This window comes from Hemiscyllium ocellatum, chromosome 46 (genome assembly GCF_020745735.1).
Source record: "Hemiscyllium ocellatum isolate sHemOce1 chromosome 46, sHemOce1.pat.X.cur, whole genome shotgun sequence".
Classification (NCBI taxonomy): domain Eukaryota; kingdom Metazoa; phylum Chordata; class Chondrichthyes; order Orectolobiformes; family Hemiscylliidae; genus Hemiscyllium; species Hemiscyllium ocellatum.
The window spans coordinates 27,032,228-27,059,629 of NC_083446.1; positions in this window are offsets into that span (position 1 = coordinate 27,032,228).

The window sequence follows — 27,402 nt, forward strand, 5'->3', positions numbered from 1 at the left end:
CGGCTCTCCCATCTCTCGCCCTCCCGGCTCCCCCGTCCCCTCTCCTCTCTCGCTCTTTCGATCCCCTCTCTCGCCCTCCCGGCCCTCACTTCCCACGCCCCAGTCCCTCCCCTCCCCTTCCCTCCCCTCCCCTCTCTCGCCCTCACGGCCCAACCCACCACACCCCTCTCTTACCCTCCTGGACCTCCCCCCTTTCGCCCTCCCGGCCCTCCCCTCCCTCGCCCCCGGCCCTCCCCTCCCCTCTCTGGCCCTCCACTCACCTCTCTCGCCCTCCCGGCCCACCCTTACCCTCCCCTCTCTTACTCTCCCAGACCAGACCTCCCCTCTCTCGCCCTTCTGGCCCTCCCCTCCCCTCTCTCACCCTACCGGCCCTCCCCTCACCTCCCCTCTCTAACTCTCCCCTCCCCACTCTCGCCCTCCCGGCCGTCTCCTCCCCTCTCTCGCCCACCCCTCCCCTCTCTCGCCCACGCGGCCCTCCCCTCCCCCTCTCGCCCATCTGGCCCTCCCCTCCCCTCCCCTCTCTCGCCCTCCCGGCCCTCCCCTCCCTCGCCCCCGGCCCTACCCTAACCCTAACCCTAACCCTAACCCTAACCCCTAACCCTAACTCGCCTCCCTCTCTCGCCCCCTCTTTCTCCTCCCTCTCTCGCACCCCTCTCTCACCCACCCTCTCTCGCTCCCCTCTCTCACGCCCACCTCTCACCCTCTTCTCTGTCACCCCTGCTTTCTCGCCGCCGCTCGCATCCACTCTCTCTCGCACCCCCCCTCACCTCCGTCTCTCTCACCCCCCTCAACACCTTCTCTCTCGCCCCTTATCTCTCATCACCTCTCGCAACCATTCTCTCTCCTCCCTCTCTCGATCCCTCTCTTTCTCACTCCCTTTCTCTCACCACCCACTCTCTCTCGCCCCCTCTCTCTGTCGCCCCAGCCTCTCTCGCCCCTTCTCTCTCATGACACCCGTCTCTTTCCCCGTCTCTTTCTCGCCACCTCTCTCTCGACCCCACCTTTCACTCGCCGCTCTCTCTTGCGCCCCCTCTGTGCCTCGCCCCCTTCTTGCTCTCGGTCTCTCTCTCGCCCTCCCTCTCTCGCCCCCTATCTCCCTCTCCAACCACTCTCTCTCGCCCCCTCCCTCGCACCCTCTCTCTCTTAACCCTTCTCTCTCTACCCCCTTTCTATATCGCTGCCCCCTCTCTCTCCCCCCTCACTCGCACCACACTCTCTCTTGCTCCCTCACTCTGTCCACCCTCTCTCTCCGCCCTCTCTCTCTCGCCTCCCTCTCTCTCGCCTCCCTCTCTCTTGCCCCCACTCTCGCCTGCTCTCTCTCAGAACCCTGTTTCACTCACCTCTCTCGACCCTCTCTTGTATACCCTTTCTCGCCCCCTCTCGCGCTCAGCCTCTCTTGCCCCTTCACCCCTTCTCTCTCGCCGCCTTTTCTCTCGCCCCCTCTCTTTGCACTCTCTCTCGCCCCCTCTCTTGCCTCCCTCTCTCTCGCCCTCTTTCTCTCGCCACCCCTCTCTCAGAACCTTATCTCACCCCCTCTCTCGCGCCCCTCACTCGCACCCCTCTCTCGCCAACTCTCTCAGCCCCCTTTGCCACCCCTCCTTCACCCCACTCTCTCTCCTCCCTCTCTCAGCCCCTCGTATCTCGCGCCCTCGCTCTCTCTCCACTCCCTCTCACCAACCTCTCTCTCTTGCCCCTTCTCTCTCCCCCCTCTCTCTCGACCCCCTCTCCCTCGCTCACCTCTCTCACACCCCTCTCTCGCCCCCATCCTCACCCGCCTCATTCGCCCCCCCCTCGCACCCAATCTTTCGGGCACCATCTCTCAACCCCTTTCTCGCCCACCCTCTCTCGACCCCTTTCATCCACTCTCTCTCCACCCTCTCACGCACCCTATCTCTCTCGACCCCCTGTCTCGACCGACCTCAATTGACCGCCTTCTTCGCAACATCTCTCTTCCCCTCTCTTGCCTCCTCTCTCTCTCGCAACCTCTCTTGCCCTCTGTCTCTCGCCCACACGCTCTCGCCCCCTCTCACACACTCACCCGCCCTCTCTCTCTCGCCCCTTTCTCAACCCCCCTCTCTCTTGCCCATCTCTCGACCCCCCTCTCTCTCTCACCCCTCTCTCGACCCCCTGTCTTGGGCCCCCTGTCTCTGGTCCCAACTCTTGCACCCGTATGTCATACCCCTCTGCTCCCCTCTCTCTCAAACTTCACTCTCTCGCCCCTGCTCGCACCCCCTCTCTCGCCACCCTCTCTCACCCCCTCTCTCTCTCGCCCCTCTATCGCTCTCCTCCTCTCACTCACGCCTCTCTCTAACGCCCCCATTTCTCTCGACCCCTTCTCTCAACCGACCTCTCTCGACCGCCTCTTTCGCAACATCTCTCTTCCCTCTCTTTTGCCTCCTCTCTCTCACTCTCACACCCTCTCTCGCCCTCTCTCTCTCGCCCAAACTCTCTCGCACCGTTCTCTCTCTCAGCCCTCTCTCCAGACCCCCTCTCTTGACTCCCTCTCCCGCTCCCCCTATTGCACCCCTTTCACTCTCACCCCCCACTCTCTTGCACCCGCTCGCACCCCCTCTCTCTACTCCCTCTCTCGCCAACTTTCTCTCTCACTCCCTTCTCTCTCTCTCTCTCCCCCCATTTCTCCCTCGCCCCCTTCTTTCTCGAACCCCTCTCTCGGCCCCTCTCTCGCCCCCTTCTCTCGCACAACTCTCTTGCCCCCACATCTCTCGCCCCACACTCTCTCTTGCACCCCTCACTCTCTTGCCTCCTTCTCTCTCTCGCCCACCACTCTCGACTCCCTCTCTCACAGCCCTTCTCTCGCCCCACTCTCTCGCTCCCTTCTCGCAACTCCCCTCACCCCCCTCTCGCGCCCCTCTTTCGCCCCCTTTCTCGCCCCGTCTCTCGCTGTCTCTCTCCAGTCCCTCATCTCTCGCCCTTCCCTGACTCCCACCTCTCGCCCCCCCGTCACTACCTCTCCCGCCCCCAACCAAACCCCCTCATTCCCCTCTCGCCCACATCTCTCTCTCTCGCCCCCTTCTCTCTCTTGACCCCCTCTCTCACCCCCACCACTCGCCCCTTCTCTCTCGAGCCCCTCCCTCACCCCCCCACTTGCCCCCCTCTCCCCAAGATCTCTCGCCTGCCCCGTCTCGCCCCCACTCTCGCTCCCCCTCACGCACCCTCCCTTGCAATCACCTGTCTCACCCCCTCTCTCACCCCCCTCTCTTGCTCCCGATCTAGCTTCCCCTCTCTCCAATCCCCTCTCTCCCCCATCCTCTCTCGCCCCACTCTCTCACACCCCGATCTCTTGCCCCCTTTCTCTCTCTCTCGGCCCTCTCTCCCGAACCCCTCTCTTGACTCCCTCTCTCGCTCCCTCTCTCACTCGCCCCCTCTCTCTATCTCCCCAGTCTCTCTCGCCTCCTTCTCTCTCGACATCCCTCTCTTCCCCCTCCCTCTCTCGCCACCTCTCTCTCGACCCTCTCTTTCTCTCGCCGCCCTCTCTTTGCCCCCTCTCTCTCTCGCCCCCTTCTCGCTCTCGCTCCCTCTCTCTCTCGCCCTCCCTCACTCTCGCCCGTCTCTCTCCCTCGCCACCCACTCTCCCTTGCCCCCGCTCTCTCTCGCCCCCTCCCTCGCCCCTCTCTCTCTTACCCCTTCTCAATCTGGCCCCCCTTTATATATCGCCGCGCCCTCTCTCTACCCCCCTCGCATCCTCTCTCTCTTGCTGCCTCACTCTCGCCTCCCTCTCTCTCGCCAACCCTCTCTCACCCCACTCTCTCGTGTCCTCTCTTGAACACCCTTTCTCGCCCCCCTCTTTCGCCCCCTCTCTCGCCCACCCTCTCTTGACTCCCCTTCTCTCTCGCCGCCTTATCTCTCGCCGCCTTCTCTCTCGCCGCCTTCTCCCTCGTTCCTTCTCTCTCTGCCCTCTCTCTCTCGCCCCCTCTCTCTCCTCGCTCTCTCTCGTCCCCCTCTCTCTCGCCACTCCTTTCTCGCTCCCCTCTCTCTCTTGCTCCCTCTCTCACTCTCCTCTCTCGCACCCCTCTCTCGCTACTCTCTCACTCCGCCTTGTCCACCCTCCATCACCTCCACTCTCTCTGCTCCCTCTCTCACCCCCTCCCTATCTTGCCCCTCTCTCTCCCCCCACTACCTCTCCCGCCCCCTCTCTCTCGTTACCCGCCTCTCGCCCTCCTCCCCCTCTCTCGCCCCCTCACCCTCTCTTGACCCCCGCCCCCTCACACTCTCTCTCCCCCACCCTCTCTCGCTCCCTCTCCCTCTCCCCCTCTCTCTTCCCCCTCTCTCGTACCCCGTCTCTCTTCCCATCTCTCTCTTCCTCCCTCCTCCTCTCTCTCACCCCCTCTCTCTCGCCCTCCTCTCTCTCTCGCCCACTGACTCTCACCCTCTTTCTTCCCCCTCCTCTTTCTCTAACCCCTCCTCTCTCTCTCGCTCCTCCTCTCTCTCGACCCCTCTCTCTCGCCCCTTTCTCTCTCGCTGGCCTCTCTTTCTTGCCATCCTCTCTCTCGCTACCTCATACTCTCACGCACCCTCTCTCCCCCTCACCCTCTCTCAAACCCCCTCACCCTCTCTCGCCCTGCTCCTTCACTCTCCCTCCAAATTCTCTGTCTGTCACCCACACTCGCTCTATTGCTCTCTCCCCTCCATCTCACGCCTCTGTATCTCTCTATCACTCTCTGTCTGTGGACCCCCCCAACTTGTTCACTCACTCTCTCGACTCACTGTCGCCTCATCTCCCTCTGTTTCATTCTCGCCCCCTGTCTCTCTCTGTCTTCCCGCCATCTCCCTCCATCTCTTGCCTCCTCTCTCGTTCCCTCTCTCGACCCCAACCCTCTCTCGCCCCTTTCTCTCTCTCGCCCCCCCCTCTCTCTCCCCCTCTTTTTTGTCCCCCGTCTCTCTCTGCATCTCTCTCTCTCTCTCTCTCTGTTTCTGGACCCACCCCTCCTTTGTTCACTCACTGTCTCTCGACTCACTGTCACCTCATCTCTCTCTCTCTCTCGTTCTCACCTCCTGTCTCTCTCTATCTTGCCGCTATTTCCCTCCCTCTATTGCCGCCTCTCTCAGTCCCTCTCTCGACCCCATCCATCTCTCCTCTCTCTCTTCTGCTCTGCACCCTCTCTGTCTCACACCCCCTCTGTGTCTCGCTCCCCTCTGTCTCTCGCTCCCCTCTGTCTCTCGCGCCCCCTCTCTCTCCCCTCTCTCTTCCCCCCTCTCTCGTCCCCCGCTCTCTTTGCCCTCTCTATCACCCCTCTCTCTCCCCCTCTCTCTCCATCTCTCTTCGCCCGCTCCTCTCTCTCGCGCGCCCCTCCTCTCTCTCTCACTCCTCCTCTCTCTCGCCACCCTCTTTGTCGCCGTCCTCTCTCAGTCCGCCCTCTCTCTCGCCCCCACCCTCTCTCGCCCACCACAATCTCTCGCCCTCCTCACCCTCTCTCGTCCCCCTTACCCTTTCTTGCCCCCTCACCCTCTCTCGCCTTGCTCACCCCTTCTTGCCGCCTCACCCTCCTTCCATCCCCCTCACCCTCTCTCGACCCCCCTCACACTCTCTCGACCCCCCTCACCCTCTCTCGCCCTGCTCCTTCACTCTCCCTCTACATTCTCCATCTTTCGCCCACTCTCGCGCTCTCCCCACCATCCCGCCCCTCTTCATCTCTCTCCCTCTCTCGCTGTCTCTGTACCCACCCCCACTTGTTCACTCACACTCTCTCGACCCACTATCGCCTCGTCTCCCTCTCGTTCTTGCCCCCTGTCTCTCTCTATCTTGTCGCCATCTCCCTCCCTCTCTTGCCTCCTATCTCATTCTCTCTCTCGACCCCACCCCTCTCTCCTCTCTCTCTTTTGCTCAGGTCCTCTCTTTCTCTCGCTCAGCCTCTCTCTCTCTCTTCCTCGTCTGTCTCACTCGCTATTTCCCTCTCTCACCCCCCTCTCTCTTCCCACTCCTTCGCTCCCTCGCTCTCATCCTGTCTCTCCCGCTGCCCTCTTCGTCCTCTCTCTCTCTCTCTCAACAATCTTCTCATGCACCCTTCTCTGCTTCTCACCCTTCCTCTCTCTTTCCTCTCCCTTCAACTCTCAATTTCTCTCTCACACTCGCTCTGTCTCTCTCTCTCCCTGTCTCTCTCTTTCACACGCGCGCGCCCCTTCTCTATCTTGCTTTCACCAACTCTCTTCAGTCCTCTTATTCTCTGTTATTCTTGCCCTCACTCTCTTTCTTGCCTTCGCTCTCTCTCCCCCTCCCTCTCTCTCGCTCTCTCTCTCTCTCTCTCTCTCTCTCTCTCTCTCTCGCTCTCTCTCTCTCATCCCCTATCTCTCTCCCCGGCTCCCTCTCTTTGGACCCCTCTCTCTCACTCCCTCTATCTCTCTTTTCCGTCCCACTCTCTCTCGAACCCTGTTTCTTTCTCTCTCGCTCCTTCTGTCTCTCTTGTTCCCACTCCCTCTCCTCACCCCTCAATCCATCTCTTGACAATCTCTCTTTATCGCTCTCTTATCGCCTCCCTCTCTCGCTCCTTATTTCTCCCAACCTCTCTCTCCTTGATCCTCCTTTTCTCTCGTTTGCCCTCCTCTCTCTCACTTCCTCTCTCTCACCTCTATATCTCTCATCCCGTCTTTCTCTGTATCTCACCTCATCACTGTCTCACACACTCTAACTCTCTCTTGCCTACTCTCTGTCGCCCTCAAACTCTCTCTCGCCCGCGCTCTCTCACTCGCTCTCTCACTCACTCTCTTACCCTCTCCCTTGCCTTTTCTCTCTCACCTCCTCGCTCTCTTGTCCCCTCTCTCTCGCTCGAACCTCTTTCTCTTGCCTCCTCTCTCTCTCTCTTGCCATCTCGCTCTTTGTTGCCATCCCTCTCTCTCTCACCTCTGTCTCTCTCTCTCTCTCGCTCTCTCTCTCCCTGCTCCTTCACTGTCTCTCTACCTTCTCTCACTCTCTATCCCCCTCCCTCTGTGTGTGTCTCTCTCTCCCCACCTCCCTCTGTTTCTCTTTGTCTGAATCCCTCTCCCTCCTGTCCCTCCCTCCCTCCATCTCTGACACACCCTGTTTCCCTGGTCTTTCCCTCTCCCTCTGACCCAGAGACTGGGGCGGGGCAGTTTGGTGCTGAGGCTGCCTGTGGGGGGAGGGGCTTATGGTGAGAAGACATAAAGATGTGGGAGGTGGGAGGAGAGGAAAATGTGTTAGCGATGGAATGGAGGGAAGAAGACAGAGATGGCAGAGTGAGAGCGAGGGTGAGGGTGAGGGGGAGAGGGAAGAGTGGAGGCAGGCGGTGGAACGGGGGTTTGTGGGGTGTGTAAGAGAGGGGGAGTGAAAGGGAGAGATGGTGAGAAAGAGTGAGAGTGCAGAAAGAGAGAGAGTGAGAGAAGTGATGAGAAAAGTGGGGATAGGAAATGGGGATTCCAGGCTGTAGGGGGGGGCAGCGGGAGTTATACGAGCTCCTGAGCTCAGGGCACTGTCCCCTCCCCTTCCCTGAGGACCAGGACTTTGGGCTGAGTCTGTCTCTCCCCAACTCAGCTTCTCCAACACAAAGACACACAACATCATCTGTCACTCTGCTGCTCGGCACGTTTGAATCAACATTTTTATTTTTTACAAATGGAAGTGATGGATACAGTCATTGAGATGGTGCCTTTTGTCACTGGCCCCTGAGTTGAGAGGAACATTGAAATGTTTCCCTGTAACCCCCTGTGGGATAAGGATGGACAAATCAGCGCTACCCTCAGTCTGTAACCATAGCGATAGGCTGCTCCATCGCTGAAACACTGAACTAAAATGAGAAAATCCCGGATGGATTGATTAATGAGTGAATTTGAATGATGGATGGATTAGGGTGAAGGGATATTTCAGCACATTCTTCAGCTGCTGTCTGAACTTAGTCTGGGTCACAGCATAAATTGCAGTGTTTGTGCAGCAACTGAGGAGCTGCAGCATGAAGCCCAATTCGTGCACAAAGCGATGGAGAAACACAGGGGTATCCACAATATCCCACATCCGTCTCCATATAGAAAATAGCATTAACACTGACCATAACAGGATGAAATTGGCCGAGATCACAAACAGTAAAATGATGGACTTTTTTCGGTTTCTCATTTCTGTGTCAGACTGAGCGTCCCTATTGGTGTGAGCGCGGAGTCTCCTGCGGGCTCTGCTGCTCACTAAAATGTGTCTGACGGTGAGAACATTGAGCAGCAGAATCAGGAGAAATGGGACACACGGGGTTAGAATGTGGTGGACGAACTCGATTGTTACCCAGACACTGGAGTAACGAACAGCGTCAGGAACAACACAAAACCAGGGGGCGTTACCCAGCCGATACCGAGCCGTGAGCATAAAATACCAGAAAATATTCTTTAAACAGCTCAGCACCATCACTGCTCCCAGAACCACACCCGCCGTTTTCTCACTGCAATATTTACTTTTCAGCTTCTGGCAACAAATGGCCACAAACCTATCAAATGTGAAAGTGACGGTGAACCAGACAGAGCAGTCAGTGGCTGCATAAAGCAGGACAGCGTGGATATTACACACGGGGACGGAGTTCCTCAGGAAAGAAAACTGTTCCCGATAAACAATGGGAATGTGTCTCAGTATCAGGTCGAGGATAATGACCAGGAGATCCGCCGCTGCCATGGCCCCCAGGTAACGTCTGACACATGGAGACAATCCACAATCTTTATAAAGCAGGACGTAGGTGGTCACTACGTTAACTGTGAGGAAGAAAAACAAACCCATTATCCATCAGCCTGGAGGCAAAGGGACCCGTTTGATTGGGGACCCAGTGAGTTTTTCAAATGTGTCCCTGTACTCAGGGATTTATTAAAATAATTGGAGCTGTAATAACAACTGCGAAGGTCGGAATTACTGACAAAAATGTGACATAAACCACAAGAAACCCTCCCTCCCCAAACATACAGAGACACATTCATAATGACAGATGGTTTCTGGAACATTCTCACACACTCGATCACTCGAGAGCAGACACAGACCACTCCTTCCCAGTTCCTAAAATGGAGGGTGAAAACATTGCTGTCCTGAAGGATTCTCTCCCAGTTTCCTGAAGACAAAAGGATTTGGGAGTTTCTGTATTTTGGTCTAAACTGTGGTCGATCCTGTGTCGTGAAGAAATGTAAACGCAGGGAAAACGTATTCACCCCTTTTATTGCCTGACAGGCCTTCAAAACAGTATCTCCTTCTTCCTGGAACTGGATCTCTTCTCTCGGGATCTTATCGTTTGTTCAATTCACTGATGTCCGGCCGTTCACAAACAATGTCAGGGACAGAACGTTCCGGGGAATGGCAAAAATAGAATGTTGGCGACAGAATGTTTCGAAAAATGTCAGTAATAGATTCTTGGGGACAGAACGTTCCGGGGAGCTCCTTGACCAGTCCATCACCTTTCCCCCCTACCCACCCCACCAGCATGATGTACTGTGTCTGGACACATTATAACATTCATGGTGTGAGAGACGGAGTGTCCAAGCACAGCAATGGGAACTAAAGTCATTGCCAGATCAGCTGAAATGGTTAAATATACCACTTTCTCAATCCACCTCACACAACCAACTCAGACACCATAAACCCAGGAGAGATATCTGTTCACCGTGGAACACTCTGCAGATCAGGCCAGTGTACTGCTCAGTACAACACAGCAATCTGTCCAGATGCATCCATTGCACTGGTCAATACAACCTAGCAATCGGTCCAGAGCGGAACTATGCACAGATCACATCAGGGCATTGCTCCATAAACGCAGATCATACATCTGTCCAGAGCAGTGAGCTGTGCAGACCATAGCAGTGCATTAATATATAAAGGCAGATGAAATATCTGTCCAGCATCGGGACATGTGCAGACCACAGCAGTGCATTGGTCTGTAAACGCGGAATGGATAACTGCCTTGCACACGGAGCAGCGCAGACCACAGCAGGGCACTGACGAGTAAACCTGAAACAAATTTACATCCAGGCACCTGGATCCGCACTGACGACATCATTGCATTATCTATAAACCTCAAACAGATAGTCTGACCTGCACAGCGACCTGTGCAGTGATCACCCGTGAATTAATCCGTAAACAAGGGGCAGTTACCCTCCCAGCATGTAGGACTGTGTACACCATCCCAGTGCATTGATCTGTAAACCAGCAGCAGTTAACCTCCAAGCATGTCGGACTGTGTACATCACCCCAGTGCGTTGATCTGTAAACGAGGAGCAATTAGCCTCCCAGCATGTAGGAATGTGCACACCACCCCAGGGCATTGATCCGTAAACCAGAAGCAGTTCCCCTCCCAGCATGTAGGACTGTGTACACCACCCCAGTGCATTGATCTGTAAACAGGAGCAGTTACCCTCCCAGCATGTAGGACAGTGTACACCACCCCAGTGCTTTGATCTCTAAACCAGGAAGAGTTCCCCTTTCAGCATGATGGAATGTGTACACCACCCCAGTGCATTGAACTGTAAACCAGGAGCCGTTATCCTCCCAGCATGTAGTACTGTGTACATCGCGCCCAGTGCATTGATTTGTAAACCAGGAGCAGTTACCCTCCGAGCATGTGGGTCTGTGTATCTGCCCCCAGTGCATTCAACGGTAAACCAGGAGCAATTAAAGTCCCAGCATGAAGGACTGTGTGCAGCACCACAGTGCATTGATCTGTAAACCAGGAGCAGTTACCCTCCCACCATGTAGGGCTGTGTTTCCACCCCAGTGCATTGATCTGTTCACCAGGAGTGGTTAACCTCGCAGCATGTACAGCTGTGTGCACAGCCCCAGTGCATTGACCAGCAAACCCGGAGCGGTTACCCTCCCAGCATGTAGGACTGTGTATTCCTTCCCAGTGCATTGATCTGTAAACCAGCAGCAATTCCGCTCTCAGCATGTAGGACTGTGTATACCACACCAGTGCATTGACCAGTAAACCCGGAGCAGTTACTCTCCCAGCATGTAGGACTGTTTACACCACCCCAGTGCACTGATCTATAAACAAGGAGCAGTTACCCTCCCAGCATGTAGAGCTGTGTGCACAGCCCCAGTGCATTGACCAGTAAACCCGGAGCAGTTACTCTTCCAGCATGTAGGACTGTGTACACCACCCCAGTGCATTGATCTGTCAACCAGGACCAGTCACCCTCCCAGCATGTAGGGCTCTGTGCATCCCCCCACTGCATTGCGCAGTAACACTCTGTGAGATCACTGCCCAGCGTGGGGAAACTTGCAGCCCATGCTGGAAGTGGAAGAATGTACAGCTCCCTCCCATCTGCAGCTCCATAACTCCATTGTGCCATGACAAGGGGTTGTTGTGGTTGTAAACATCAGTGCCAGAGAGGGATGGTGGGTATCTGTTTAAATATCACCACATGGGAGGGGTTTGGGGTATAGACAGTGAGGGGGAGCCTGAGGGACAGTGTCATGGAAGGATGTGCTCCCAGGTTTCATAATGCTGAAATGTAGACACTTCGATAGCATCCTGCAACAAGAGCCAGTCTTCTCAGGAAAGATGGGAGACAGGAATATTGCTGAGAGCTCAGAGCATTTGTTCTGCATCTTTGTATCTGGAATTGGTTTCAACAGAATCTATGACTCATTGGGCAGATTCTAACAATAAGTTATATTTGTTTGATTTTCCTTGAGTGTGACAGATTAGTTATCTGCACGAGCCTGAGCTAGTGTCCTGGTGCTATCTTATCAGACTCACCTCATTAACTACTCACCCAACCCCATGGTGTCCCTCTCATTCAGTACCAGCCCGATTCTCCCACCCATCATGGCTGGAGCTCCTCACCATCGCTCGGATGCCCCTGGATATTCTGTGATCCCTGGTTCTGGTGCCATCTTTAAAAAGCCAATAGGCACACGGTTGAGCTTTCTCAGGTTGGGGCTGCCCTGCACATGGTAGATAAGGGACAATTACAGCACGGTTTGCAGACAGGGGCACGGAGGTACTAGAGGATGGGCTTGTGCAGAGGGGGGCCATTCTCTTCCTAGAGGGGCCACACCACCAGACCCACCGAGCATTGTCTGTGCTTACCACTCAGCTCAGTGCCGTATCTGCGGTCTGAAGAAATATCCAGCAATACAGGACAAGCATCCAGAACCTTTCCTGCTCTTTCAGGATAAGGCTCGCCGTATTCTCTCTGCTCCCTCACACTCACTGTATTTCTCTTATAGCACTGACCCCCGAACAAGGCTCATTGCCCACCACTCTCACTGCTGCATGCAGCACCTTCTCTCTCTCTCTCTCTCTCTCTCTCTCTCTAACCACCACCCCCCGACTCCACTCTACTCCACCCCCCCCCCCCCCCACACACACACACACACACACTAATAACAATGCATGGACACAACATTATGGAATGACTCCCTCTGGACACCTCACCATATCTCCCCCGTCCCCACCTGCACCAGCAATAACAGTAGGGCCACCCACTCCCACCCTCACTCACTCCCTTTCTCCCATTCCAGGAGAAATAGACTGCAATAGGACAGAAAAGGCCAAGCCGCGTGATGGAGTGCCCGAAGTACGTTCCCTCACCCCCTCCCCCCACCATGGGGGGATGGCCCTGGTACGAGCTGGAGAGTACCGGGACGCCTCGTGTGGAGATTCTGAAACATCTACTTCCCACCAAACGAGTGAGGAGCAATGTTTAGTGAAGGTCAATTCTCACTTTAAACCCACTGGCCACTCTGTTTCCCCCGGCACAACTTAGAAGCTGTGGCCCTGATGCCATCTCCCTTTTGTGTTGAGCTGGTATCCCCTGGTATACAAATGGTATCCCCCTGTCTTGGTGGGCAGGAGGCTGGACTCACAACACATCGTCAACACCACCTCCCAGCAAGGGAGCAGGAGGATCCCTCCTCCACCTCCTCTTATAAACAGCCCAGATACAGAAACTAATCTGAAATAGTTACTGCTTTCCTCACTTGTCCTGATACCTTCAACAATCTGTGCTCATATACAGCCAGGGCTCTCTGTTCTAAATGTCACGTTGAGGTTTTACAGAACATTGGTGAGACCTCTTCTGGAATACTGTGTCAAGCTCTAACTGATCTACATGTCATTTGAACGGTGTAATTGTCCCTGCTTTCACCACTTCTGGAAGATCATTCCACACACAAGCCAAATTTTGTAGAAAATAATTACACCACTCTCATGACTTTTGTAAATCTTTTTCCTCACACCTTAAAATATCCCTCAGTTTTGAATCCCCAACTCTCTGGAAAAGACATCGGCCCTTCAGCTTATCTGTACCCTTCACGATTTTATAAACTTCTGTAAAGTTACCCCTAAATCTCATATTCTCCAGTTAAAAAAGTTCAAGCCTATCCAGCCTCTCCTTATATCTCACTCCTTCCATTCCCAAGAACATCCAGGTAAATCTCTTCTGAGCCCTCTCCAGCTTAATAATATCAAATGAATAGACAAGGTATGTTCTAAGGTAGGGGAGTCAAAAACTACAGAACGTTGTTTTAAGGTGAGAGGGGAAACAATTAAAACGACCTAAGGGGCAGCTTTTTCACACAGAGAGTGCTGTGCCTATGGAATGAGCGGGTAGGATGACCAAACTGGACACAGTATTCCAGAAGAGGTCTCACCAATGTCCAGCACAACCTCAACATGACATCCCAATTCCAATACTCAAACGCCTGACCAATGAAGACAAGTGTGCTAAAAAGCTTCTTAACCACACTATCCGTATAAGATGCAAATTTTAAAGAGTTGTACCTGAGGGCCTAGGTGTCTTCTCTACAATACCGCCCTACTTTTAATTGTATAGGTCCTGCTCTTGTTTGATTTTCCAAATCCAATACCTCACATGAATCCAAACTAAACTCCATCTGCGACCCCTCAGCCCAGTGTGTTATACTACTGCCTCCTCACCATCCTCCTTCAATCTTAAAATGACCAACCCTCTCTAGGAGGCCTTTATTTTCATAAAGATCCTGAGCTTGGTTTGCCTTGTGTGGTTCGGGGGAGGAGGCACAGATTGCAGACACAGTCAGTGGGGAGGAGAGGCTGGACAGTAATCAGCCGCCTGCTACCATTTCATGGTTTGAGGAAGAGGGCAGTCGCACGTGCGAGTTGGGTAATAGTGATCGGTGTTTTGGGGCCAGAAATTATGGTCTTTCTCCGTCGCTGGTGGTCAGTAATAAATATCCACTTGAGACCCTTCTTTGGGCAGAGTGTGTCTGCAGGATTTCTTTACCTAATATTGCCGACTACAGATAATAGCGATTAAAGATGTTCATAGTTAATTTCGATAGCAAAGCACGTGCACTCAACATCCTACTTTTGAGACAAATATCTTACAATTCTTTAACAATACAAAGTGTTTCGTGGAGTTCAGTAATGGTAACCTGATTATAATAAATCCAAACTGAGGTGAAAGCTGACACTTAAAACATGACACATAATCTGGGTATGGTAGTGTAGTGGGTAATGTCCCTGCCTCTGAGCCAGAGGTCTGGATTTCATTCCATTTCCTGAACGTGTGTGGTACTGTTCCTACCTCTGGATTAGAAGTTCTAAATTCAAGTCCTGCCTGTTGCTGAGGTATGTCACAGCATGTCAGAACAGGCTGATGAACAAACACACAGGAGAATACTGTTACAACTTTATGGGTATTGCTGAGTGGTGCTTGTATCCCTACCTCCTGGCACAAAGGTCTAGGTGTAAATTCCCACAGAAGTGTCTCATGATACATCTGAACAAACTGATTTAAACGGATTTAGAATTGTGATTTGATGGAGAAGAAAGAGGTTTTGGTATTGACATTTAGAATTTAGGCCCGGGATAATTGAAAGCACAGCTATTCGTGATTGGAGTCACACTTCGCCGCAGTAAAGGTTCATAAAATCAGAATGCTCATGGATAGGGAGAGTAGTCAGCGATTTTCCCCAGGTTAGAGACAGGCAAAACTAGAGGGTGTTGTTTGAAAGTGAGAGGGGAAAGGTTTTGAAGAGGCCTAAGGGGCACCTTTTCATGCAGAGGGTCGTGTATGTATGGAATGTGCTGCATTTGGACATGCTGGAGACTGGCACAACTACAGCATGTAAAAGACATCTGGATGCTGACAGAGCTGCCGAGCTTTTCTAGCAATTTCTGTATTTTTTAAAAATGCATTCATTTTAACAGAGGAATTCTGAATAAACTAATCATTTTAATTTTTAATGACGCAGGACCATATGTACATATTTCAAATTTACCGAGATCAAATTCTGCTAAGAGGATGTGTCTGTGCATGACAGCAGCAATGATGCACCTACATGGAACAGGGAATGTGATGGAGACATGGTTCAGACAATGCACAAGGAGACCTCACGTGCTCCAGTTTGGGAGAGGATAACATTAATGTGTGATTCAACTCAGAGAGGGAGAAAGTGTAATCAGCCCGAGAAGGAACGGCATATTGCACTCTCTCTCCTTTATTATTCCTCATCACAGCAATGTGTGCGAGCTAAAACAAAAGTATTACAGTCATCGTTACCATTCGTATTTTTTATAGAATCCCTGCATTGTTGAAACAGGCCCTTCGGCTCAACAAGTCCATGCCATCCTTTCAAAAAGTAATCTTCCCAGACCCGTTCCCCAACATTTACCTCTGACTAATGCATCTAAACCTAGAAATCCCTGAACACTATGAACAATTTATCATAACCAATCCACTTAAACTACACAGTTTGAGTTGTGGGAGGAAACTGGTTCACCCAATAGAAGCTCACACAGAAAAGTGGAGAATGTACAAACTCCACACAGAGAGATGGAATCAAACCCAAGTCCCTGGTGCTGTGAGCCAGCAGTGCTAACCACCATGCTACCCTTTGGATGATCCCTGACCAGAATTCACTGGATTTTACTCACTTCCTAAAGCAAAAAGAATTCAGCCAAATCCAACTCTCCCAGGATGAAACCCCATTGCTAGCAGCTGTGTGAGTACAATATCTTCAGAAGCAGAATCACATTTTGGACAATCTCTCAATTTTTCATTTTTTTCATGAGTGACACTAATATCTGGACAAAATGCTTTCAAGTTAAAATTGCAGAGATTTTGTGTGTTTGTGTGTGTGTGTGCGTGTGTGTGTTTGTGTGTGTGTGTATGTGTCAGTGTTTTTAGAAAGTGAAATTTTGATTATATATTTGCAATACGCAAACAATTTGCCATTTGTAAGTTTGGGTCCCATGGTCACATGTGACGCAGAAGAAGCTAGTCACAATTGGCTTGAAGGAAGAGGGATATTTTTCAGACTGGAGGCTTGTAATCAGCAGTGCGATGCAAGAATTAGTACTGAGTTAACTACGTTTCATCATTTGTGTCAGGGATCTGGATGTAAATATTGAGGCCATAGTTAGTAAGTTTACAGATGACATCAGAAAGGTAATGTAGTAGATTATCTCAGAGTACAACAAGACCACAATTAAATGGGACAATGGGATAAGGAGAGACAGATAAATTTTAATTAAGATTTACATTTTGGGAAGGCAAATCAGGGCAGAAATTATACACTTAATGGCAAGGTCCTGGGCCGTGTTGTGGAACAAGGGGACATAGAGCTGCCGGTACATCGTTCTTTGAAAGTGAAGTCGCAGGTAGACAGACTGGTGCAGAACACATTTGGCACATTTGCCTTAGTCAGTCAGACCATTGAGTGTAGGAGTTGTGGTGGTATGTTGAATCTGTACAGGATGATGGTGAGGATACTTTAAGAATATTGCATATAATTCGGTTTTCTGCAGAAATGACTTGCACGTAATCAGCTGGAAGCTGGAGCTGTAGGGAGAGGCTGATTACGTTGAGGAGCTTCCCCCGGAGTGTCAGAGATTGAGCAGTAACGTTGTAGATGTTTATAAAATCATCTGAGGCATGGATATTCTGAACAGGCATGTTCTGCTCCGCAGGATAAGGGACTCCAGAACAACACAGCATAGTTTGAATGCGAGAGGGCGAATGATTTAGAAGGGACCTGAAGATAAATGTTTCACACAGAGAGTGGTGTGTGTCCAGAAAGTGCTGTCAGATGAAGTGGTCAAGGCGGGTACAATCACAGGAGGATTATTGTCCAAATGCTGGCAAATGGGACTAGATCAGATTTGATATCTGATTGGAATGAACAGATTGGACTAACGGGTCTGTTTCCGTTCTGCATGACTCTCTGATTCTATAAGGGGATCACAAATAATTCTGAAAGAACCTTTCAAGTCGGAATTCCCTTCGTTGGAAGGTTATCGTGCTTCTATGTTCCCATTGATTGAAAGCTGCGATAGTTAAATATTTGACAGAGAATTGAGTCACGCACAAAGGGGCGCAGACAGGAAAGTGTAGCTGAGACCACAAGCTGATCAACTACAATCTTAGTGCCTGGTGAGAAGGCTCAAAGTATCTAATGACCCACTCCTGCTTCTCAGTCCCATGTTCCTGTGTTCCATTCAGCCCCTCAAACCTGCTAGACAGGAGCATTTGGAGGCTAATTACTCCTGTAACCTGTTGCACAGAAACAGAAGAGACCTGTTGACCCTTCAAGACTGTCCCACACGCTTTGAGATGATTTGGGAAATGTAATTGGAAAACCCAGGCTGGGTACGAAAGAGGCCCCTCATCTCTCTTTACAGAGCTTCCCCTCTCTGCGTCTTGTATCTCCACGCCCCCACCCTCCCCACCATAAGATCAGAAGGGGGGATGTTCATTGAAGATTCAACAATGTTCAGAACATTTTGTTCCCCGTCAGCTCCAGAACTGGTCTGTTTCCGTGTGCAGGCAGGACCCAGACTGCATTGAGACTTGTGCTGTTAAAGTGTCCAGAACATTCATGTAACAGCGCTGCCGGAGACTGCGCATTGCCACAGTAAAATAAGAGTTCATTCCGCACTTCATGTTGGTTTCACAGGAATATGAAGAAGTCATTCGGCCCATTGACACTATTGGAGAAGAGCAAGGACACCCATTCAGTGCCTCCAGCCTATTAATCAGGAAGAGAAGGAGTCTAGTGTGATGGACCACACCAGAGCCCCTCGTAAATATTTGAAGGCGGTAGCCTAGACTCTAATGGAATTTTTCTATTTTAAAGGAAATATGAAATGTCTGTTCCAGATGGAATGTGACTGGCCAAACTACTCGGTGTGAAGCAAACCACCATCTATTTAAACACGGAAGAGAAAATGAAACCAAACAAAGGAATTTAGAATAACGTAATTCTATTGAACAATTTAACAGAATACTGGATCTAGGAACTATTACTAATGAACTGTGCCAATGTAGGAAAATCCCATAAACACAGCTCTTGGAAAAAAGGAATATTCACAGATTGTCATAAACATTTCTCCAATCCAGCAATTAAAAACAGCATCAAGAGAAATTTCAGAGAGGGTCACATCCAGGAAACATTCACTGAAGCTTCCAACTCTGTGGAGACGACAGTAGTTTCTGATGTTGCCAAGAAACCAAAACCCAGAGACCCTAATCTGTGAGAGCTAGCCACACCCATTTAGTCTGCATTAAAATAAACACAAGGCCTCCCTAGCTGTTACTCAAGTGGTCTTAACTAGCAGCTTTGTAACGATTGTTCAATCTCTCTCTTAAAAGAAACCAGGCCAAAATAACATCTTAAAGCTGCAGGATTGTCACTCTAGTCAGTACAGTGAGCTGTCAAACTGGAACCAGGGGTAATCAGACAGGCCCTTGGCCTTGTCCAATTAGACGTGGTTGAAGCCAGTCAGTCCGTTGAGTCACTTATACAGGAACAGGAGGAAACCATTCCCACCACAATGCACTTACTCAGGGGCAGAATCAAGTAATTTATGCTGATTCCTGATGAATGTCTTATGCCCAGAACGTCGATTCTCCTGCTCCTCAGATGTTACCTGAGCTGCTGTGCTTTTTCAGCAATCGACAGTCTACTCTGATCTCCAGCATCAGCAGTCTTAAGTGTCTCCTAATTGATGCTCTAACATGATGAACAAGTGGATCAGAGGTTGCACAGACAGACGGCTCCACGTTATTCCTCGTGGCTCTGTTACTCATGATACACACGTGGGACATTAATGTAGTTTTCTCGCGGTGAGGAGGGAAGCCATATGTCTTGTGTGAAGTCTCAAGAAGGCACCTTCCATCTCCGAGAAGACAGCCTGGTGTTCTTTATGCAGGGCGGAAGCTGGTGGGAATGGCTATCTGTTTCAGATGGAAGGTATTGTGGCTGCTGTTGGGGATTGAGCAACCTGAAGTTCAGTACGGGTTCACACGCCAACTGCACAATAACGTGGAAAGAGTTAATTAAGGCACATAAACTATTAGGAAAGCCACGTTAGACTGATGAATGGACACTCTAAGTTCAAATAATGATGATCTTGTTCATGTTGATCTTGTCTAGTGCACGTCCTGTTCAGTGTAACCTGTATGCCTTACTCTGTCCAAGTCTATTTCCACCCTATGATGCTTACTATGATCTGCCTCCACTGCTCATAAATAAAGTATTTCCATGTACTGAGGTACACGTGACAATAAATCAAACTAATCAATCCTGGTTAAAATATGGAATTTCTCTCCCTGTTAATGTCTGTTTTGGAAATAAGTGATCGTTGCCACTCCCTGTGTTTCAGCATACCATTTCTTCGTTTCTCACAGCTCTACAGATTAAACACTCAGCTTCTTTACTCTACCCTCATGTTACCATCACCCGTGTCTGTGGTAAGGAGATCATTCCTTACAAAGGAGATGAAATCTATACAGAGTGCCCCTAATGCTCTCTTAGCAACGCTCTGCAACAGCATGAAGTTGGCTTACCTTATGTACTCGAATCATTTTACAATGAAGGACAGCATACCATTGACTGCACCCATTTCCTACACATGGTTTGATTCGGAGGAGTCAGCATAGACTCGTGAGTGGGAGATCACGCTTCCCAAATTTCTTAGAGTCCTTTAATCAAGTGACCAGGAAGTTTGATGAGGGCAGAGTGATAGATGTAGTCTCTATGGATTTCAGTAAGGCCTTTGATAAGCTTCCACATGGCAGGCTGATCAGGAAGATTACATCACGTAGAATGCTGGGGAATCTGGCCAATTGGATACACAGTTGGCTTGATGGTAGGAAGCTGAGAGTTTTGTTTAAGGATGCTTGTCAGACTGGAAGTTTGGTCTATTGCTCTTTGTTATCTATGATTTGTTTGAGAATGTACAAGTCATGAATAGTAAGTTTGCAGATGACGCTAACGTAATTGAGAGCATGATCAATGAGGAAGATTATCAGAAATTGCAGCAGTACCTTAATCAGGTGGGGAAGTGGGCCGAGAAATGGCAAATGGAATTTAATATAGAAGCGTGCGGTCTTGCGTTTTGGAAACTCAAATCAAGGTAGGAGTTTCATGGTGAATGGGATGGTCTTAAGGGGTGCAGTGGGCAGAGAGACCTTGGTGTTTAGGTGCACACGGTTCTCTAAGAGTGGAGTCATAGGCAGACAGGGCAGTGAAGAAGGCTTTTGACACATTGGCCTTCATCAGGCAGGATATTGAGTATAGAAGTTGGGAACGTGTGTTGCAGTTTCACAGGACTTTGGTAATGCCACACTTGGAGTATTATGTTCAGTTTTGTCACTTTGTTATAGGTAGGATGTTATTAAATTAGACAGTGTAAAAGAAATTTACAAGGACATTGCCAGGACCCATTCGTCTGAGTTATAGGGAGAAGTTGGACAAGCTAGGGCATTTTCTTTAGAGTGTAGGAGACTCATGGAGTCCTTATAGAGCTGTATAAAATCACGAGGGGTATGGATAGGGTTAATGTTCTCAGTCTTTTTCCAAGGATGAGAGAATCGAGGATTAGTTGATCAGTTTAAGGTTAAAAGGGAAGGAATAAACGGGAACCTGAGGGGTCACTTCTTTATTCAGAGGCTGGTACGTGCATGAGCTGCCAGCAGATGTGGTTGAGGGGGATACATTAACAATATTTCAAAAGCATTTGGATAAATATATGGATAGGAAAGGACTGGAATGATATGGGCCAACTGCAGGGAAATGGGGTGAGCGTAGATGGACATTTACAAGGCAGAGTCGAACCCCTCTGTTAATTAAAACCTAACACCCAGAAAAGCTCGCCTCACCTCGTCATCTGTTAAAATATGAGCGACACAGATCTCCTACAGCCCAGTATTTAAACAAAAATTAACAAGTTAGTTTCTTAACTTTAATAGGGAACACTAAACAACATTTATTCACAAATACAAGCCACTCTTTTCTTACTATCTGACTCCAACTCTGCAAAAATATGTTGTTCCAACAGCCCACATATTAAACATTACAATCACAAGACCATACAGTCTCTGTCTTCCCCGCTGTGTTCACTCTTCCAGCTGTTGATCTCCCTGGATCATTTTTTTTTAAATTGCAAGTTGGTTTACATGAACATGAGTCTTTGACGGAGAGCATTTGAGATCGCCAGTTAGCACTCCTGCTCTACAGCAGTTGCTCTGCTGTTGGATGGCAGTAGTTCTCCCTCCAGTGTTCAAAATACTAGGTTTATATACTCCCCATTATATAGTAATTCTCATAATTTGATTGCTTTCCAGGTGTCCAAACAATAGTATTCAAATTCCATTGGCTTCTGGTATCCTGAGCGTTATTTAAACACTTTGGCTGCATTTGAATGGCTGTCAAAACAGCAACAAAAATTCAGGTATCTATTTCTCAGCTAATGGTTGAATGTGGAACAGTGTGGCCTTTCGCTGGCATCTGCGGCTTTAATTTCTATTCAGCAAAACCCTTTCTGTCTTAAAGTGCCCATACATGTTTTTGGCTTCATAACATCTCCCTGCTTCAGAAAATAAAATGAACCTGCAGAATGAAAAGATGGCTATATTTCTTTTCCTCTAATTCTTAATCCTAATTTTAAGAGATATAAAAGTATTAATCTCAGTTATATCATTCATATTAATTCTGCACATCAATGTAACACTGGAATAACTCAAATCTTATCTGCACTTTTTCCTTTAAATCCCCAAAAACACATCAGCTATCACATTGTAGGAGCCACAGCATGTACAATTTGTAAGTATAAAGTTGGTAAGGTAAGACTCCAATGAAATAGTCTCATATTCTGGCCTTGAAATATTCAAAAAATGCGAGAGATTTGTCGTTGTCAACAACCATCTCCGATAATTTATTTGTCATACAAACTTTAAAATATTGTCAGGCCAGTGCTAAACTTAATCATTCCTGTTCAAACATGGAGTTTTCGTATTTCTTTTCTGGAAGATATTGGGTTTTTTCGATAAGTAGCCCAATTAGCCATTCAATTCGATCATCTTCTGTCTGTATCAATACATCTCCGACTCCTATATCACGAGCATCAAACACAATTTTCAAAATATTTGGTGCAGCTAAAACTGCTGCGGTGATTAATCCTGCTTTAAAATTCTCAAATGCAAGTTGGCATTGTTCTGTCTACCACATTTCTGTGTTCTTCTGTAGTAAATCCATCAGTGGTGCGAATACGATGCTGATGTTTGGAACAAACTTCCGATAGAATCCACTCAGTTCCAACAATCGAAGCACCTCTTTCTTCGAGGATTGTCATGGAAAGTCCTCAAAGACCTACGTTTTTGTGTTCCATGGGGTCAAGCTTCCATGTCCAATGTAATGTCGCAAGAACGTCACGTCTGCCTTCGCAAATTCTGTTTTCTTTAAGCTTATTACCAAGTTTGCTTGTTGTAATTGTTCAACATGCTCTGCCAACTGTAACATGTGAGCTTCCAATCACTTGCTAAAGATCACTACCTCATACAGATAAGCTGCACAATTTGTTCATCTGGCCACAGCTCTGTTTCGGAGTCTTTAATGTGGCTGGTACATTATTCATCCATATGAAATACTCGATAAACTCTTTTGTCAGCTCTAGTATCTTTACTAGATAGTTTAACTGACTCCACTTTTTTTTTAATTTGAAAGGGGCCACTAAACCTGGCTTTGAAGGCATTTCTTACCATTGGTGGCAATATTAATACGTCATCCCCATGGGAAATCTTCAAAGATTCAGAGTTTTTATCGGCCACCTGCTTCACTCTATGGTGTGCGCTTCAGATACTGTTTAGCAAACTCACCTACTCCATCTACTCTCTCCTTCACCTCACACACATAATCCAGCTCTAGTATCTTTACTAGATAGTTTAACTGACTCCACTTTTTTTTTAATTTGAAAGGGGCCACTAAACCTGGCTTTGAAGGCATTTCTTATCATTGGTGGCAATATTAATACATCATCCCCATGGGAAATCTTCAAAGATTCAGAGTTTTTATCGGCCACCTGCTTCACTCTATGGTGTGCGCTTCAGATACTGTTTAGCAAACTCACCTACTCCATCTACTCTCTCCTTCACCTCACACACATAATCCAAGTGTGAGATTACGGACTTCAGTCCTGTCAATTTATATTTAATTAATTTCAAAGGACCTCTCACTTCATGTACGAATATTAACTCAAAGGAAGTAAATGAGTAAATTTATTAGGGGCAACTCTAATGGCAAACAATTTAATGGGAAACCTTTATCCCAATCATTCGGACAATCCTAACAGTACGCTGTTAACATGGTCTTCATCATCTGACGCTAACTTTTCAAGGCTCCCTGGGATTCAGGATGGGACGCTTTTGATTTGGAGTGCTGTATATCTCAGCTATCCATGACTTCCTTAAACAGCTGAGCAGTAAAATGAGACCCTTGATCTGACTGAATCTCTCTGGGCAGCCACAGCAGGTAAAGAAAGCTACCAACCCCTCCCCCTCCCTTTTTGCCTTAACACTCCATATTGGAATTGCCTCTGGCAATCTGGTAGACACATCCATTATGGTCAGAAAATATTGATTTCCACTTTAATTTTAAAAAGGGGAGCTAAACAATTAATCATAACCCACCTGAAAGGTTCTTCGAACGCAGTAATTGGTAAGAAACGTGCTGGTTTTATTACTGCCTGTGACTTACCTACCATTTGGCATAACAAATATTAACCGCGTCCTTGTGCATTCCAGGTCACTAGAAATGCTTCTGTACCTTAGCCTAAGTCTTCTGTACACCTAGGTGACCTCCCGCAGTTAATTTATGAGCTACCCGTAACACTGCATGCTACCGGTAACACAATCTGGTGCACTTCGGCCCATTTCCCTTCTGCAGGAACATATCGGGGTCACCATTTTAAATTTATAATTCTATCTTCAAGTTAATGACGTTCGACAATATATTCCGATTCATTTTGACAATGACTTATGACAATGGGATCTTGTTACTATACAGTCTGGAAAAATTCCTGGATAATTTTCTTTTAACTCCCCAGTTCCCTAGTCTTCCTTTGGCTTCTCCACCACAAGGTGTGCTTCTCCCACCTTGCCTCTTGTTGAAAAGTTTCCAAGAACAAAATAAATTCCTGGAACTGACACTCTGTTACTCACTGTCACTGTTACTTCCCTAATCTTGATTTGGTATTCCATCCTGATATTACACAAGGGAATGCTTAATTTCTGTCCCCATTCCAGAAAATTATCACGCTCTTGATTAACATGCCAGAAAGCGTGAAAATAGTTTCATCTCATACTATTAGAATGTGAGAGAAAGTGAGGGCTGCAGATGCTGGAGATAAGAGTTGAAAAGTGTGGGGTTGGAAAAGCATAGCACGTCGGCAGCATCCGAGGCGCAGGAGAGTTGACGTTTCAGGCATAAATCCTTCATCAGGAAAGTGGGGGGTAAGGGAGGGGGAAGGATGTTGAGAAATAAATGAGACGGTGGGAGTGGAGCTGGGTGGAAGGGAGCTTGGAAGGCGATAGGTAGATGCAGGTGGGTTGTGATGGTGATAGGTCGGACAGGAGGGTGATAGGACATCTATCGGTGGACGGACAGCTGGAACCCTCAAACTGTACAGCATCAACGTTGACTTCACCAAATTCCAAATCTCCCCTCTACCAACCTCTCCCAGATCCAAACGTTCAAACTAGCACTGACCTCTTGAACTGCCATAACTGGCCATCTTCCTTCCAACCTATCGACTCCACCCTTCCCTCCAACATATCACTATCACTCCCACCTACTTCGTCTGATTGCCTTCCCAGCGACCCTCCCACCAGCCCAGATACTACCCTCGTATTTATCTTTCAGCCTCCTTGTACCCCCCCCCCCCCCACCACCTTCCTGACGATGGGTTTCTGCCTGATATTCGATTGTCCTGCTGTTCGGATGCTGCCTGACCTGTTGTGCTTTTCTGGCGTCTAACTTCTCAACTATTAGAAACTGAGAAGATCCTGTATCTCACAAAATTAAAACTTCTTGTCCTTCTTCCCCTGTTCTTTCTGAGTAAACTTTATCTACATAGGCGAATTCTTTAGGGAGATCAGGCACTGCCTCCATATCCAGCCCTTGCCCAGGCTGTACAATCTCATGCAGCTCCTCGGCTCCACTTCGCGTCTCCTTTACCAGTTTGACTAAAGCAACTGGGCTTAACCTCTTCTACCACAATTTTCCCTAAAGTGCCTTCATTCAACACCCAGCACTGTGTGACCCATCTTACTGCAGGAAAACCACCTTTTCCCACTGCCCTTCTGAAACCATCGTCACTGTAATTTGATGTGTTCCACTCCCTTATAGTGGGAATACCTGAGGCCTTTCAACATCTTTCAACCCCCATGGGTTTCTTTTTCCACCTGCGGTAAACTATTGTGCGCTATTGTTCGCTTTGTAATGTGTGATCTTCCCTTCGCCCAATTTCTATCCCTCACAGGATGAAAATCCTGTCAGAAGCTAAATATCATCACATGCCACAATACATATTTACCTGCCATTTCTGCCGCGCTTCTCACTTCTTGTATATTCTCATGAATTCTTACTATCTCTGGAAGTGAGTCTTTTAACTTCTCCAGCAGATTAATCTCCCTTCAAGCCCCACAGGTCTTATCCATTTTTAAGGCCACAACCCACCTATAAAAATGATTGTGGTCAATTCTTTCAAACTCAATATAAGTCAGACCTGGTTCCGTCTCTATTTTTCTGAACTTCTGTCCATATGCTTCTAATACCAATTCATAACCAATCAAAATAACCAATTTGACATCTTGATCATCTCTTGACCCCTTATCTGACAGCGCTGCACATACCTCACCAGCTGTGCCCACCAGCTTAGTCTGAACTAGCATTACCCACAAGTTCACTGGACGCACCATCTGCCGAGCCATTTTTTCAAATGAAATAAAAAAGGCTTTGACATTTTTCTCACCGAAATATGGCAATGTATTAGCATAGTTGTATGCATCCCTAAGTTCTCCCTTCATCTACATCTTAATTTAACTTTCTTGTCTAATTCCCAACTTCTGAATGTCAAATCCTCTCTCTTTTTCCTTTTCCTCTCTTTTTATTTCTTCTCTCTCTGTTTACGTCAGTTTAATTATCTTCTAACTCCAGTTGCCACGTTTGCAATTTAAGGTTTTTCTAACTCTACTGCAGTTGCCTATTTCTCTAATATATCAAAGTGCTTGACCAACTCCGTTACAATTTCTGCTTCCCTTTTCTCCCTGGTTAAACCCAATTCCAACGTATTTGCTAATTCTAAAAAACGTCTTCCTTCTGTATTTCTAAACTTCCTTGGAAGATTTGGGATCCACTTTAGTAATGTTGAAAGCCATTTCCCTCACTTTTAATTTAACCAACCACAAGTAATAAAATTAAACGATTTTCCCACTGGTTTTATTTGAAGATCAAAGTTCCTAATTGCAATGAGTTGGAATTTGCTGGGACCTTTTGTACGCCATATCTGTTCAAATCTGTCCAAATCCCATCCGGTAAGGCCCCAAAGTGTTATGACATTAATATTGAGTCCCTCTGTTAATTAAAACCACACACCCAGAAAAGCTCACCTCGCAACATAATCTGTTAAAACGTGAGCGACAGAGAACTTCTAAATTCTACTAATAAACGAGAAATAACAATTTATATGTATGCAAGTTAGCTCGCTGAGCTTGAAGGTTTGTTTTCAGAATTTTCGTCACCATTACTAGGTGACATCATCAGTGAGAGTCTCCGCTGAAGCTCTGGTGGTACGTCCCGCCTCTCTATTTATAGGTCTTGGTTTCTTAAAGTGGGTGATGTCATTTCCCGATATTTTAACAAGAGAATGTTGACAGGATCTAAATTAATGTGATTATTGATGGAATTCTGGTCAGAATACCATTCCTCTAAGAAGGTCCTTACGTGTCTTAGTATGTGTGTGTGCTTTGCCCCAGTCAAAGTGGTGCCCTTCTTTGTCTATATGTATGGAACATACTGATAGTGGGTCATGTCTTTTTGTTGCCAATTGGCGTTCATGTAACACAACAACAGGACAGTTTCAATGGTAGAAAAGTGATTTTATATATACTGTTTAATCAATGCGTGTGTGCAGATAATTAGCATTTTTCACG